At 40.4% G+C, this 16,904-nt stretch overlaps 1 long non-coding RNA gene across 1 annotated transcript; it reads right to left on the reverse strand.

The window, feature by feature from the left end:
* Positions 1 to 13,453: 13,453 nt before the first annotated feature.
* LOC138956267 (uncharacterized) lies at positions 13,454 to 16,408 on the reverse strand. Its single transcript, XR_011452572.1, has 2 exons — positions 15,280 to 16,408; positions 13,454 to 14,913 (listed from the first exon to the last, which is right to left on the reverse strand). It is a non-coding gene; the product is annotated as an uncharacterized lncRNA (long non-coding RNA).
* Positions 16,409 to 16,904: the final 496 nt, after the last annotated feature.

Consider the following 16,904-nt stretch of genomic DNA (forward strand, 5'->3'; position numbering starts at 1 on the left):
GCATGTTTGTAAAAAAAAAAAAATTAAAACCACGCAAGTGTGAATTCCATGAAGTTCTTCAGCCCCACCGGGTTTCGCTTGTCAGTCCTGTAATCTCATGAGCGTAACGGCATCTTCGGAATCTTGCGATTTAAAATAAAACCTTTTCTTAAAACAAAGGTGTATGGTCACGTAGATTGCTCACTTATGACATTGTATTGCATTCTCAAAAGCGAATATTATGAATTTGATACTTTATCCAGTGACCAAGTTTTGTGCGCACCAGTGACAACAATTAGACGTGTTGTGAATGATGTCTCCGGTAGAAGGCTAATTATCCCCCGGAAAATTCCCCCTTGTACATCTGCCCTCTGAACAATTGCCCCTATGACAATTGCCCCCCAGACAAATGCCCCAAACCATGGGCGGACAGTTGCCCCCCCCCTTCCCCCCGACAACTGCCCCCCGAATACCCCCTCCCTCCCCAGAATCGTGTGTGTGTGTGTTTGTGTTTGTGTGCGTGTGTGTGTATATGTGTGTGTGTGTACGTGCGTGCGTGCGTGTGAGTGTATGTGTGTGCGTCTGTGTTTGTTTCTGTGTGTGTTTTTCTGTGTGTGTTTTTCTGTGTGTGTGAGTTTGTGTAAGTGCGTGCGCGTGTGAGTACGTGCGTGCGTGTTTGTGTGTGTGTGTGTCTTTTTGTCTCTGTGTGTCTGTTTGCACGTGCGTGCGTTAAATGTTAACGCGTGCATGCGTGTGTTTTCGAAATGTGTATCTGTGTGCGTGCGTACGTACGTGCGTACGTATGCGTACAGGACGCGGTTCAAGCACCGTTTGGAGAGACCTGCATTATAGTCTGCTTATTCAGTGACACACAAACCCAAACCTGTGTGTGTGTGTGTCTGTCTGTGTGTGTGTGTGTGTGTATATATATATATATATATATATATGTGTGTGTGTGTGTGTGTGTGTGTGTGTGTGTGTGTGTGTGTGTGTGTGTGTGTGTGTGTGTGTGTGTGTGTGTGTGCATCAAACGTTCTTGAAGGAATGGTGAATATAAAACTTAAAGCGTTCATTGTAGATATATTTATAATCATGATAGCAAGAGAAGTGTAAAGCGGTCATGCATAGCATACAAATAAAACACATATAGAATTGCAAGTTAATTTGTTTATATATTTGGACAGTAATAATACAATCCAAAGATTGATACTATAAACTTTATATTGCAGGTATTGGACAGAAAGCCTGGTGAGGTGCACTTTGTTTCCATGAGTGGCAGATAAAACACATATGGACAGCACTTGCAGTATTAGTTGCCTTTTGCTTCAAGCTTTATTGTTGTATATCCGGCACATTTTGTTGTCAGTTGTTCTTTCGGATTTTTCAAAGTATGGTGTTTGTTTTTGCATGATCTGAATATTGTTGATCACAATAAAATTGATATAATTATACATTTTCTGGTGTGTTTTTTTAATTATATGTGTGATTGTCAAATACGTATTCAACACCTCGTCAAATTCAAGGTTGTTACAACGTTTTCACATTTACGCAGGATCTCTCCTTCTCTCTCTCTCTCTCTCTCTCTCTCTCTCTCTCTCTCTCTCTCTCTCTCTCTCTCTCTCTCTCTCTCTCTCTCTCTCTTTCTCTCTCTCTGTGTCTCTGTCTCTCTCTCTCTCTCTCTCTCTCTCTCTTTCTTATTCCATTTTTTCTGTCCACAAACCTTTTCTGTCACCAATATAAATGTGTGTACATGTATATTGTATGTACGTGCCAAGGTATATTTAAAAAAAAAATTAAATTAAAAACAAATTAATTATAAAAAAAATTATAAAAAAATTATTATTTCTTTATATTTTTTTTCTTTTTTTCTTTTTAAACAACTCCTCATACATGCTTGTCAAGCTATAATTAGTACAACATATAATCATTCAATATGACTGCATTATTAACAAATTTGTGTCACGATGATGCGCACGTAATGAGACGGGTATACCCCCCTATCAGATACCTGTATTTTGTAAGGAAACGTATTTCTTGCTTTTTCGTTTCTTGCAAACTGTCATTCTGATAACAAAGAACCTTTGAATCAATAATTCAACTCAAATTAGTCAATTTTTATTTTTGGGCCTTATTCCCACTTTTGTTAACCAGTTTTGGAGAATGACTCATATACTTATTTCCAACTTTTTTATTAAACGAAAGAGAGAGAAGCGTCATTATTCAGATGAGGTCACGGAAGAGGATATAGGGGACTAGGATTGGAGGGAGAAGGGGAGGGGGAGGTAAAAGACGCGTGGACAAACACCAAGAAACTGACAAACACCAACAAACTGACAAACACCAACAAACTGACAAACACAAACAAACTGACAAACACCAACAAACTGACAAACACCAACAAACTGACAAACACAAACAAACTGACAAACACCAACAAACTGACAAACACCAACAAACTGACAAACACAAACAAACTGACAAACACCAACAAACTGACAAACACCAACAAACTGACAAACACAAACAAACTGACAAACACCAACAAACTGACAAACACAAACAAACTGACAAACACAAACAAACTGACAAACACAAACAAACTGACAAACACAAACAAACTGACAAACACCAACAAACTGACAAACACAAACAAACTGACAAACACAAACAAACTGACAAACACCAACAAACTGACAAACACAAACAAACTGACAAACACCAACAAACTGACAAACACAAACAAACTGACAAACACAAACAAACTGACAAACACCAACAAACTGACAAACACAAACAAACTGACAAACACAAACAAACTGACAAACACAAACAAACTGACAAACACAAACAAACTGACAAACACAAACAAACTGACAAACACCAACAAACTGACAAACACAAACAAACTGACAAACACCAACAAACTGACAAACACAAACAAACTGACAAACACCAACAAACTGACAAACACAAACAAACTGACAAACACCAACAAACTGACAAACACAAACAAACTGACAAACACAAACAAACTGACAAACACCAACAAACTGACAAACACAAACAAACTGACAAACACCAACAAACTGACAAACACAAACAAACTGACAAACACAAACAAACTGACAAACACCAACAAACTGACAAACACAAACAAACTGACAAACACAAACAAACTGACAAACACCAACAAACTGACAAACACAAACAAACTGACAAACACCAACAAACTGACAAACACAAACAAACTGACAAACACAAACAAACTGACAAACACAAACAAACTGACAAACACAAACAAACTGACAAACACAAACAAACTGACAAACACAAACAAACTGACAAACACCAACAAACTGACAAACACAAACAAACTGAAAAACACCAACAAACTGACAAACACAAACAAACTGACAAACACCAACAAACTGACAAACACCAACAAACTGACAAACACAAACAAACTGACAAACACCAACAAACTGACAAACACCAACAAACTGACAAACACAAACAAACTGACAAACACCAACAAACTGACAAACACAAACAAACTGACAAACACCAACAAACTGACAAACACCAACAAACTGACAAACACCAACAAACTGACAAACACCAACAAACTGACAAACACCAACAAACTGACAAACACCAACAAACTGACAAACACCAACAAACTGACAAACACAAACAAACTGACAAACACAAACAAACTGACAAACACCAACAAATAAACACCAGCAAACAAACAAATGTAAAAATACCATGAAGAATGACAACCCCGTATAGCTGCAATAGCGTGTGCGGAGGGGAGTGGGTGCCATACAGCGTATCAACATTTCGTTCACCTTTTCACCTACCATCTCTTAACACCCTTCCCCCCTCCCCAACGAGAAGAAAATTACAGCAATACATACCAACATTCAGACACTGGCACACACACACACACACACACACACACACACACACACACACACACACACACACACACACACACACACACACACGCACGCGCATGCAAACATACACACACACACGCACGCACGCACACACACGCACGCACACACACACACACACACACACACACACACACACACACACACACACACACACACACACACACACACACACACACACACACAAACATACACACATTATATATAAATCGGAACAACGCACACACATTCAACAAACACACTGATTTCGAAACTTTAAATGCATGCTCATATCACAAACTACTAACTCTAAGAAAAAAATACAAAAAAACCCCACTATACATAGTGTGACAGGGGAGGCTACCGCTCCTTTCACAGCAGACTCTGCACCCGAGTTGTTGGCCTTTAAGTCAACACCCGTGGTTTGTGGAAATCTGTTTGTGATGGGGTCTGGTAGTTTCCGATTGTCTGTATGTTCTTGGAAACCTTCGGGTTTGCATAACAGTTTTTATAGGGCTAAGAAATTAGCCCTAACATTTTCAATCCTGTTTGATTGCACTTCGCTTCCCAGGGTGATCGTAGTGTTTCGGCACACGGTTTCATCTGGCGCTTGCGAGCAGGGATGTGACTCGGCATGATATGTTCAGGTAATGGCATAATATGACCACTGAACATGTTCGGGCTGTTCCCATTCTGCGAACTTGGGATGGACAGTGGTCCCCCGGTTCGGAACTTCGGGGCGAAGTTCATTTCAAACGGGGGCGATTGTGACAGGGGAGGCTACCGCTCCTTTCACAGCAGACTCTGCACCCGAGTTGTTGGCCTTTAAGTCAACACCCGTGGTTTGTGGAAATCTGTTTGTGATGGGGTCTGGTAGTTTCCGATTGTCTGTATGTTCATGGAAACCTTCGGGTTTGCATAACAGTTTTTATAGGGCTAAGAAATTAGCCCTAACATTTTCAATCCTGTTTGATTGCACTTCGCTTCCCGAGGTGATCGTAGTGTTTCGGCACACGGTTACAATAGCATGATACATACGTACATATATATACTCACCGGTTTTGGGTTTTGTGATGTCCGCCGCGACGAACACGAAAATGAAACAGAGACCCAGCAAGACTATCAAATGTCTCAGAGAAAGTATCCCTCTCACGCACACGTCTGCCATCTCGGCAAGTTTAGCACTGGTACTGACACCGCCACGCCAACAACTAACTCCGATCGCATACTCAATACCGTCTTCTGTCTCTCCTCGCCGCTTCGACAGATAAAGTGGATTACGCCCCTTTGATCCTTCTCCTGTCGACGGAGGCGTAATAGTCGAGGCGCACGCGAGCAGACGGGAGAATCAAATTTTCGCAGATCAAAGCCCGTTTGCAGCAAAACGGCTTGGTCCTGTCAACTGGATCACAAAGCTTGTTTTTCTTCTTTCTTCGACGTGTGTTTGTTCCTCTCTCTGTCTCTCTCTCTCTCTCTCTAGCTCCTTCTCTCTCTCTCTCTCTATAGCTCCTTCTCTGTCTCTCTCCCTCTCTCTCTGTGTCACTCCCTCTCTCCCTCTCTCTCTCCCTATCCCCTCTCTCTCTCTCTCTATCTCTCTCACTCCCTCTCTCTTTCTCTCTCACTCCCTCTTGCCCTCTCTATCTCCCTATCTCCCCCCCCCCCTCTCTCTCTCTCTCTCTCTCTCTCTCTCTCTCTCTATTCACGGTTTATCCTACCCCCTCATTCTCAGCATCTTTCTCTCCCCCCCCCACCCCAGCTCTCTCTCTCTCCACAACCCTCTCTCATCTTGTATTCAATCCTTTTCTTTTTTCCCTGGTGAATATTGGAGTCGAGTAAAATGGAATTATATGAAGGGACATGCGTCCGAATCATTATACTCAGCTTAGAAGGATCTGTTGACGCCGCAGTTTTGTAAAATAATATGACTTTCTGGACACGAAGGGGCGGCATGAAGTACGGAAGAAGAGAGGCTGTGTGCACCTTTTCAAAGCATCGATGAACTAGCTGTATCAGTGACAGAGATGCAACAGAGATGACACGATACTTGAACTGTGTTGTTGTAAACCCTGTTACTGTCTTCTGATGCTTAAATTCTCAATTTGTGACACTTGCTCATTAACGCGTAGGAATCAATTGAACTGCCATTAATGTTACGGAACGAATTGGAGAAAAACCCATTTTATTTACATATGGATCGGAAGAAAAATATCGGCGCGGCCATTTCGAGTACGACAATAACAGGTAAAGCTAGCCGAAAATGGCGGCCGACAGTATTTTATTTGTTTAACTTCTACCAACGAAAACCAAACAAACCAACACAAAAACGAATTACACACACTTTTGGAACTCATTTGGTCATTGAATGTCATTCGATTTATTCTTTGCACTGACAACAGTGACATAGAACTATGAGAAATGAATCAGTATTAGCACTAAGACCTAAGATAAGACATAATGGTTTTTTGTCTTATGTCTCAGTGCCAATAAATTAATAATTCATTTATCACTAGATAGTGATCTTTGAATTTGCAACGCTAGATAGAAACAAATAGCCAAACACCACGTCAGCCTATTGACCAAACGAACATAGGTACTGCTCAGAGGCTTCAACTCCGATTACAGAAGAGATATTGTATTACATAGATTAGACATTCTTCTATTGCCATTGTTGCGTTCATGATATGCACATTATTTCACGTGCTTGATTTTAAGATAAAAAGCGTTTTCTTTCATGTGCTTGATATTAGGCCCAAAAAAAAGGTCTGTTTACGGTAACATAGGCCAACAAAATAGGGTCGGTATTTCGGGATTTTTTTTCTTCAAAAAACCACATTTTTACGTTATTTTTCAAAAAAAACATTTTTTTTTTCCAAATGCCAAAAAAAAAAGTCTAGGGTCGCGCGAAAAAAAATAGGGTCGGTCGGGTTACCGTAAACAGACTATTTATTTTTTTTGACCTTAGTATTTTACGCATGCTGTTTCATGAGCCTGATGATCAGATAATTAGCCATGTTTTATGTGCTTGATATTAAGAGCATTAGCATGTTATTTCCTCCACCCGATAATTATTACAGGCCCACTCCGCCTACCGTAAACCATCAGTTTTTGGCTCACACCTAAACGTGTGAAAACTAATACTTGAATTGCAACCATACCTTCTATGGCATTCCGTTTGTCAAATAATTATTTGGATACTTTTTCATGTTTTTTTCACCAGTTTTAGCTAAATAATCATTATTTAGAAGCTCATGTGCTAAATAAGTAATTGTTTATAAACAATGTAAAACAATTCTAAATAATTTTTTGTTTACGTAAACAATTCATTATTTACCTAAACAATTCATTGTTTACGTAAATAATTCATTGTTTACGTAAATAATGATTTATTTACGTAAACAATATATTATTTAGACTTATATTACATTGTTTATAAAGAATCAGCAATGTTGCTAAATAAATCATTATTTACGTAAACAATGAATTATTTACGTAAACAATGAATTGTTTAGGGAAAGCAGTTTTCATTATTTAGGGGAATCAAGAATTGACTTCTAAGCTTCATTTTTTTTCTTTGTGTATATACTATAATTCAATACAAGGTATTTCCAAACATTATTTATCAGAAAATGTTCGTAAATTTGTTTATTTTACAAGCTGAAATTGCCGTACGAAAAGAACTGAATGCGAAAACAAACAAAAGGTCAAGGTCATAACCGGGAGTGTTTAGTGTTTGCATTCTCTCCCTTGAAGTTGTTGAAAAAAAGTTTTCCGTCCTAAGTTTTCTGTTCTGTCTCAACAAAAACTTTCTCTTTCCATTTCTCTTACTGCATGATTACACTTTTTTTTTTATCTGTAGGTTACACAACACAACACAACTTGGTATGAGCTCTGACGCGATGACGTCACACAGTCGTGTGCAGAGTTGTCCGGCCTTGCCTCTGGCATTCCGGCGGAACTCGCGAGAAGGCAACACGCGAAATCTGCACTCTGAATCTTCCGCATTATTTTATCGACATGGTCTCTAGTTGTAGTGTTAAACATTGCCATAACAGACAAGATAGAGATAGGGACAGAAGATTCTTTTCTGTTCCATTTGTTGTCAACGGAAAGGGCAAAGAGACAAGGGATTTGACTGCACGACGCGGGCGAGAATGGTTGGCACAGCTTCAGCTGAAGAATTTCAACTTTGAATCAACAGCTAGGAGATACGTGTGCTCTGATCATTTTGTCAATGGTAAGTACTCATGCTTTTGTTCACCTGCCTTGGTTAGTCTGTGTTTTATGCAAGCTGTGTTGTGATGGTAGTGTGCGGACAGTCGGTCAGTCCTGCACCGAGTGCAGTCTATGACTGAGTGAGTCAGTCTTACACTTAGTACTCTCAGTATAACAACTTATCATGGTTGCCCAAAACCATGACTTGTGAGAATGCCATAGGTGTGAAATACTTGGATTTGATAATCAGAATTTATTTGAACACTAAATGGTCATTGTTGATACAACTTTATAGTTCAGCTTTAAAGGGTAGATCTGTGTCTAGATTTACTCATTCATTTTGTTTGGGTGACTTATTTTTAAAATAACTCCCAATCCATAATTTACAATACATTTGCCTTTGATTTTTTTTGCAGGGCAACCATCTGTGGGAAGTAAACACCTACTTTGAAACTTGGGTATGGTGCAGGGACACAGCCTGACAGCCAACAAGGACAGTACCAGAGACTCAAGGAGAGGAAGAAGCTTGTGGGGAGTGAGTCAACTCCTTCTCACCCTAATTTAGCAGAGGATGCTGTTGATGGCGACGGTGAAGGTACTTCGGATACAGCAGAACTGGCTGCTCCTCTTCCCGAGAGAGGTGACTGTGGCGGTACTTACTGCCAGACTGAAACCTATGACAATTTTGCCTGGATTTCTAAAGATGAAGAAAAGCAGCAACGGGATGAACTAAACAGGCTGGTGCTAGAAACTCGGGAACTTAAAGACGAACTTGCCAAGAAAAAAAATGACACTTGATTCTTTGAGGGACAATGACGATACTGTACGATATTTTACTGGGATTTCTAATTTCTTCACACTTGTTACATTATTTGATTTTCTTGCATGGCATTTGCCAACACACTCGCGCAGAGCACTGACACAGTTTCAAGCTCTCATTCATGCATATACGCCTTAACACACCTCTGCAACACCTGGCATACATCTTTTCTGTGTCAAGAACAACTGCCAGCAAAGTTTTTCACGAGACTGTGCATATCATGTACCACAGACTGCGGCCACTTGTTTTCTGGACAGACAGGCGAAGTATAAAGACAAGTCTACCGCCACAGTTCCTTCCCTATCCATGGAACATAGTAGTCATCTTGAACACACACGGCCAGTACCGTGTAACTGGCCTTGGCACGGAACGATCGCGGTTGATTCTGCGGCACCTGCGGGCTTTCACGGGTCACCTGTCTGACCCACTCCAGTTTGCTTACCAAGCCAACAGGTCCGTCGATGATGCCGTCGCCATGGGTCTTCATTTTGTCTTGCTGCACCTTGAGAACCCTCGCACCTACGCTAGAATGTTGTTCATTGATTATTCCTCCGCAGGCGCATTCAACACGATCATCCCTCACAAGCTCTTCCACAAACTGATTGGTCTCGATGTCCCTCTCTCTCTCTGCCACTGGCTTCTAGATTTCTTGCTTGACCATCCTCAGGTCGTCCGACTCAACAACTCACTCTCTGCCTCACTCACTCTGAGCCTCACTCACTCTGAACACTGGTGCCCCGCAGGGTTGTGTTCTGTCCCCTCTACTCTTCACCCTTTTCACCAACGACTGCACCTCCGCTCACCCATCCACACACATAATCAAATTCTCAGATGACACCACCATTGAAGGCCTGATTTCTGACTCCAATGAGGACGCATACCGGGGGGAGGTTCAAAGAGTGGTTGAGTGGTGCTCTGAAAATGATCTCGAGCTAAACGTTCTTAAAACAAAAGAAGTCGTTATGGACCCTCGACGAAAGAAAGACCCCATCTTGCCCCTTGAAATAAATGGGGAAGCTGTAGAACAGGTCTCTTCATTCAAATTTCTCGGCACACTGATCTCTGAAGACCTGAAATGGGACGGGAACACCACGTCCATCATTAAGAAGTGCCAGCAGCGGCTGCACTTCCTGAGACAGTTGCGCAAGTTCCGTATGTCACAGCAAATCATGGCGCAGTTCTATCGCGCAGTCGTTGAGAGCACCCTGTGTTTTTCTGTCACGGTCTGGTATGGCAGCACCACTGAGAAAGAGAAACAGCAACTGGAGAGCATTGTGCGGACAGCCTCCAAGGTCGCGGGCTGTGAATTCCCTTCCTTGCCTCTATTTTTGAGTTGCGCTCAGGTCGAAAAGCAGGAAAGATTGTTCGCGACCCCTCCCACCCAGCAAATCACTTCTTCGAGCCTCTTCCATCTGGTAGGCGCTACAGAGCTTTGAAAGCCAGAACTAGTCGCTTTCGCTCTAGCTTCATCCCCCATGCTGTACTGACAACTCCTGTAGAGAAGACGTTGTAATATACTGTAGTTATAGGATGTGGGGGGGGGGTTCTTTTGTTACTTAGTCCTTTCACTGCATTCCATTACTGTTCTCACAACTTGTGATAGTGGAAGTATGTGCAATGTGGAATGGTCCTTATTTTTTAGGTGCTTGAGTAGTTCTGTGATGGTAGTAGTTTTGTGCAATGTGACTCTAGGTTCAGGTGCTTGAGTAGATCTGTGATAGTCAGTTAATACTGTTGTTTTAAACTGTCTAGCTGGCTAGATTATGATTATATAATTTTATGTGATGATCTGACTAAATGATAATAATTACGTGTACTACTTACTTTTAAATGGATTATAATTTTTAGGTATTGTTCTAGTATTCACTAATGTTGCATTGATATTACTGGCACCCCTTTTAAACTGATATGGTTTTTACCTTTACAAGGCGACGATGTGAATTTGTGATGTAGATATGTGGCTGGTTATGTGTGAGTATGTAAATAATTGTGTGTGTGTGTGTGTGAGTTGTGTCTGTGTGTGCATGACAGTGTAATGTACGTATGTATGCATGCATGGTGATGTGTGTCTGCATAATTATGTGTCTGGTTGGTTTTTATTTTATTTTTACCGTGCCGTGCCAAGATGAAATCCTTTTGCAAAATTGGTGAATAAATATCTTGTATCTTGTAATCTCAGTCATCTCAAAGAGGGAAATCCAAACGCAATCCGCTTTGTTCGATTTTATGGGCTTGGACGATAGAGAAAAATAAGAAAAGCAAAAGCTGGAGTCCAGTCTGGACGAAACTGCTATCAAGAACGCAGAATTGATTTTTTCTGAGTTTTATTTTTAGCAGTAAGCGCCATGTTTATCGGAGCAGGAAACTCCTCCATAGTGAGGCCCCTTTGTTGGTTTCACTGCGGCCGCATTGTGAACAGCAGTTAAACATGGCGCTTACGGCTAAAAAAAAAACTCAGAAGAAATTAATTCTGCGTTCTTGATAGCAGTTTCGTCCAGACTGGACTCCAGCTTTTGCTTTTCTTATTTTTCTCTATCGTCCAAGCCCGTAAAATCGAACAAAGTGGATTGCGTTTGGATTTCCCTCTTTGAGATGACTGAGATTGCCCCCCTTGGATCGTTCCGTGCCAAGGTCAGTTGCACAGTACATGTACTGGCCGTGTGTGTTCAAGATGCAGAGTAGTGTCCATTATTGACTGTTTTGAAATATAATCATTGAGAGACCCTCCAGTGTTGATGCTAGTGCACTCACCTGGTCAAACTACAAGCACAACAATACAATTAAATACCTAATATCAATTACACCTCAAGGCCATATTTCTTTTATTTCTAAAGGGTGGGGTGGGCTTTCAAGTGACAAGCACATCACTGCAAATAGTGGGTATCTAGACAATATTGTACAAAATGATGTGATTTTGGCCGACAGGGGATTTGACATTTAATGAACTAGTGGCTATGAGAGGTGCACAAGTGAAAATCCCTGCCTTTACAAGAGGGAAGAGTCAGCTTACAGCTTATGAGATAGTCAACACGCAAACTAGCTAAACACGCAAACTAGCTAATCTGAGAATTTATGTTGAGCGAGTTATCGGTATTCTTTGTGGAAAGTACAAAATTCTGAACTCTGATATTCTGACTGATCTTTTGTTTGCAAGGGAAGAGGAAGAAGTGGTAACACTGGACAAAATAGTCACTGTATCATCTGGGCTTGTCAATGTTTGCACTGGTATCATGTGATTCTTGCTGTGACGCTGCATAAACACAGCCTAGTGAACTCATGGGTGAAACTCTTCCGCCTCAGGGCGGAAATCCGCCAAATGAAATTGGTCAAATAAGGAATTCCTTATTTTGAAAATCTTTAAAAAAAAAATTAAAATTTTTTTTTTTTTTTTTTTTGCCGGCGATCTCATTCGTATTTCCCATAACACAGTGACCGGACATCGCTGAGTCTTTGTTTCACTGGGCGCGCGAATTATCGGACTACAGCTTGGCATTTGTTACCATGTTTAATGTGCAAATTTGTGTGTTTGAGATAATAAGAATAAGAATAAGAATACTTTATTATCTCATAGAGAAATTCAGGGATACCAGGATAGGCCTACTTTTACCCTTAAAAGCCTGATTTTTCGTTTTCTTCCGGGGGGCTTCTCCCCCCTGGGCCCCCCTAGTAGGGCGTTGCCCCTGCAGGGGCGGACAAGGGAGGGAGTTTCTGGGGTTTCCGGAAAAAAAACCAGCCAAAAAATAAAAATATTTTTATGGTGCATTTCTTTATTTTACATTGAGTTTCAATTTTTGGGGTATTAAATCAGTGACAAAATCTGCTGCCTGAAACTGGTAATGATCATCCTCAGAATGCACCAGATTGCACCATTTTGCATCCTTTGCATGCCCCCGGACCCCCCTAGCAAGCTAGGCGCTTCGCGCCTTCACACCCATATCTTCACAATATACTTTTGGGAAACCCCCCCATAAAATGAACTGATCCGCCCCTGCCCTGCACCCCACCAGGGCTTGGGCGGCCCCTGGACCCCGGCCTCATTTTCCTTATTTTCAATTCTGATCAGTTTCACCCATGTGAACTGAAGGCATTGTTTAGACTAGAGAATATGTTAATTAAACTGTGGTGTATTGTATCTGATTCTGATGTCTCGCATGAGCAGCAGCAATAGTCTTTCTGTTATGTTTTCACTGGACGGAATCTTGAATTTGAAGATGAAGGCATTGTTTAAAGAATGTGTTAATTAAACTGTGGTGTATTGTATCTGATTCAGGTGTCTCACATGAGCAGAAGCAACAGTTTTTCTGTTATCATGTTTTCACTGGATGGAATCTTGAATTTGAATATACATGTGTATATGATCTGACCTGCTGCTATTTCCTTCCAATTCAAGAGCAGATTTCACTCTTTCTATCACACACACACACACACACACACACACACACACACACACACACACACACACACACACACACACACACACACCACTTTAACATACACTTTGAAATCATTTTGCATAAATGTGACATGTATTGACACAACTGACAAAGGTTGAATTATGCTGATTAACCTCAAAATAGCTCTACACAGGAAACAAGATAAGGAGCATTGAAAAATTAAATGGCCTACACTTGAAATGCGAGCACACATTTAAACTACCAATAACATGCAACTGCAAGCAACACTGAACATACCACTACCAGTATTGCAGGTATGAAGCCAAAGTGAAGAGAACACTTTCACTAAATGTTCAAAATTGAAATAACATACTGTGGGTATGTGAGTCATTAACTATTCATTATGATCAATAGACCTGTGCGCTTTTTTGCAGAAATAAATGTGTTCAATTTTGTTGTCATCAAAACAGAACTAGTTGATAATAGAAACTAACTTTCAGTTCCACTGCCAATTTAAACACTGTATTACTTGACTGTACTGATGCAGAACTACGCTGGACCACACACTCTTATTTGTTCCCTAAATCAAGCAGCCAATCCGTGTCACTGGAAACATTGAACAAGGAGAATGAACAATATACCTGGCTGAATAAGTTGATAATCAAACTGCTCATGATTCTTTGTTATTCACAGCAGTGGATGTAAAACAATCACAAAATAAGGTCCTGTATGCATCATAATTTATACTTGTAGCACTTGATTTTGTATTGTGGTCGCTAAACAAAATGTATGTCTACATCTGTGCATGATTTTACTTTAAGTTTAAGAATAAAATGAAACAAGAATGGAACAATTGATGACTTCTCTGTGAGTGTGAACTGTGATTTAAAACATTACATGCTCTCTTTTCTCTCCCTCTCTTCTTCTGCGTTCGATGTATTCTCTCCCTCTCTACAACTTTACTACTGCCACTTTCTGTGTGTACAGTCATACATGATGTTTGTTTTTTCCACACACATGAGCAAATGAGTCTGGTATTGTCATTGTTTCTTGCTGCGTTTTACGGCTGGTGTTTGCAGCTGCTCCTGGTTCACATCCACTGCTTGTAGAGGCTCAGCTTCTCTGGCCAGCCAGTTTCCAACTAGCTCTGGAAGAACTGCGAGTCTGAACACTTTCAAAGCTTTCTCCACACACATTGCCCAAAAATCACAGTCAGGCAATACTCGGACAATAACTTTATCCACAGTAGTCCACACCATGAAATCGCAGTAGGAGGAACTGGTCATAACAATCTGGCACTGTACTTGACTAAAGTATGGGTGGTCTTTGCGCAGACAAAGCATCCCCTCACTGTTAGATTCCAAACAGAAATGGCGGTCTGCCACAGCACACTCAACAGCTGACTCCTTGAAGGTGAAGGGACGTGTGTGCAGGTTTCTCCAACTCCGGCCATGCCGGTTTCTCCAACTCCGGCCATGCAGGTACAGTGTGCTGCCAGTATGTTGCCATCAGAAGTGGCGATGATCCAAGGAGAAAGTGCTGGTTCATTAAGGCGTTGTGAATGAAGAATCTGAAAAATAAATTGAAGGTCGCACAAATCAGCATTCAGCTAGGTCAATCGAATGAATATAACTCTAAGACGCACATAATGTGCTTTACAATAACCTTAACAATGAAAAGTAAACAACAGATTTTTAACTGAATATGAACATGAAGCTCATTATAAATTTATATAATATTTTGCAAGCTATTTCAAAATATAAATATATTCAAGACTATCTACAGCTTTTGTCGTAGTCCAGAATACAAACTGAAGCGAAGAATATATCAAAGACAAAGCCTCAACACAATATCCTGAACTGCAACTTGTGATATCAGCAACACAAGACAGAGAACACTCACGTTCATTCATTATAAACTGAAAGCACATTCTTACCTTTGCAGAAATGACAGAGTTCTGGGCTGTAGCACTTGACATCCCTCACCCAGCCAGAGACAAAAAGTCGGTAGGAATCCAAACTGTTGTAAGCTTTTCAGCTGCTCACATGTGTATCTGTATGCACTCTTGCCAAGCACAAAATAATTTACGATGTTGATGTAACTCAGCTCTGGCAGATCGTCCGGATTTGCTGACCAGCACCTGGTTGAGAATGTCATACGGATCATTCCCGTCAATCTCCAAAATCTTCTGGTGGTATCGCCGCCTCTCCTCTGGTAACAATCGCTCAGAATATTTTCGCTTCTCGCCCGATCGCAATGTTTTGCATGAGGCCTGTGCATGAGGCAAGGGAAGTCACTCCAGATTCTTCTCGGAACGCGTCGGAGGCATTGTTTCCCGTTTTTCAACGGTTCACAGCTGTTTTTACTTTTCTCTTTGAAATGAAACGATGAAAGGAAGAGAAATGGAAAGACAGGCATGTTGTTGGGACATAAACAGAACAGAGAACATAAGGGGAAAAAAACTGTGTTTCAACAACTTCCAGCAAGAAAATGCAAACACTAAACACTCCCGGCAGGGAAACACCTTAATTGACCTTGACCGTTGACTGTGTATGAGATCAGTTATTTTCGTACTCGGCTTGTAAAATAAATAAAATAATATCCAAACAACAGCTATTTTAAGATAAGAGTGTGTGGAGAGACCTTGTATTCAATTATAGTAATCACTGAAAGACATAAAACTTAGTTCAGAAGCGAATCCTAGAAACCCCTAAATAATGGAAAATGTGTTGGCTAAACAATTCATTGTTTACGTAAATAATTCATTGTTTACGTAAATAATGATTTATTTAGCAACATTGCTGATTCTTTATAAACAATGTAATATAAGTCTAAATAATATATTGTTTACGTAAATAAATCATTATTTACGTAAACAATGAATTATTTACGTAAACAATGAATTGTTTAGGTAAATAATGAATTGTTTACGTAAACAAAAAAATATTTAGAATTGTTTTACATTGTTTATAAACAATTACTTATTTAGCACATGAGCTTCTAAATAATGATTATTTAGCTAAAACTGGTGAAAAAAACATGAAAAAGTATCCAAATAATTATTTGACAAACGGAATGCCATATACCTTCCACGTGTCCGGGTTCGCGAACGAGCTTTTGTCGACTAGTCGGTTGCCCCGTTCGTATTTGTGATTTGTACGTTTTCTTGTTATTATCATTACATGAAGTCGCGGTGTTACCAATAAGGCATTACATTTTCATCAAAGCCGAGGTTATGATAAAGAGTATAATGGGAAATTCTGGGGAAATTGTCCCGCTGAAAGTACTCAATAATGATGCAACGTTTTGATTATTTCGATTCATTACATCATCCAAAACGTTTGGAATGAAGCAAATAAATAAAATACAAGAATTACAAGTTCAGAAAAAAACACAAATTGCCGTCGAAGCGGATCGAACCCTGGACCACAAAAGTAATGACTAGCAAATAATCGAGCGCTGTACCATCTGAGCTATTCTGTCGCACTGTAGGCGTGGGAGATTTTAACTTCAAATATGACACTTGAGTTCTCGAGCGTTCGTATTTGTGTACTGTTCACG

Source organism: Littorina saxatilis, unplaced genomic scaffold, assembly GCF_037325665.1.
Source record: "Littorina saxatilis isolate snail1 unplaced genomic scaffold, US_GU_Lsax_2.0 scaffold_1619, whole genome shotgun sequence".
Lineage (NCBI taxonomy): Eukaryota > Metazoa > Mollusca > Gastropoda > Littorinimorpha > Littorinidae > Littorina > Littorina saxatilis.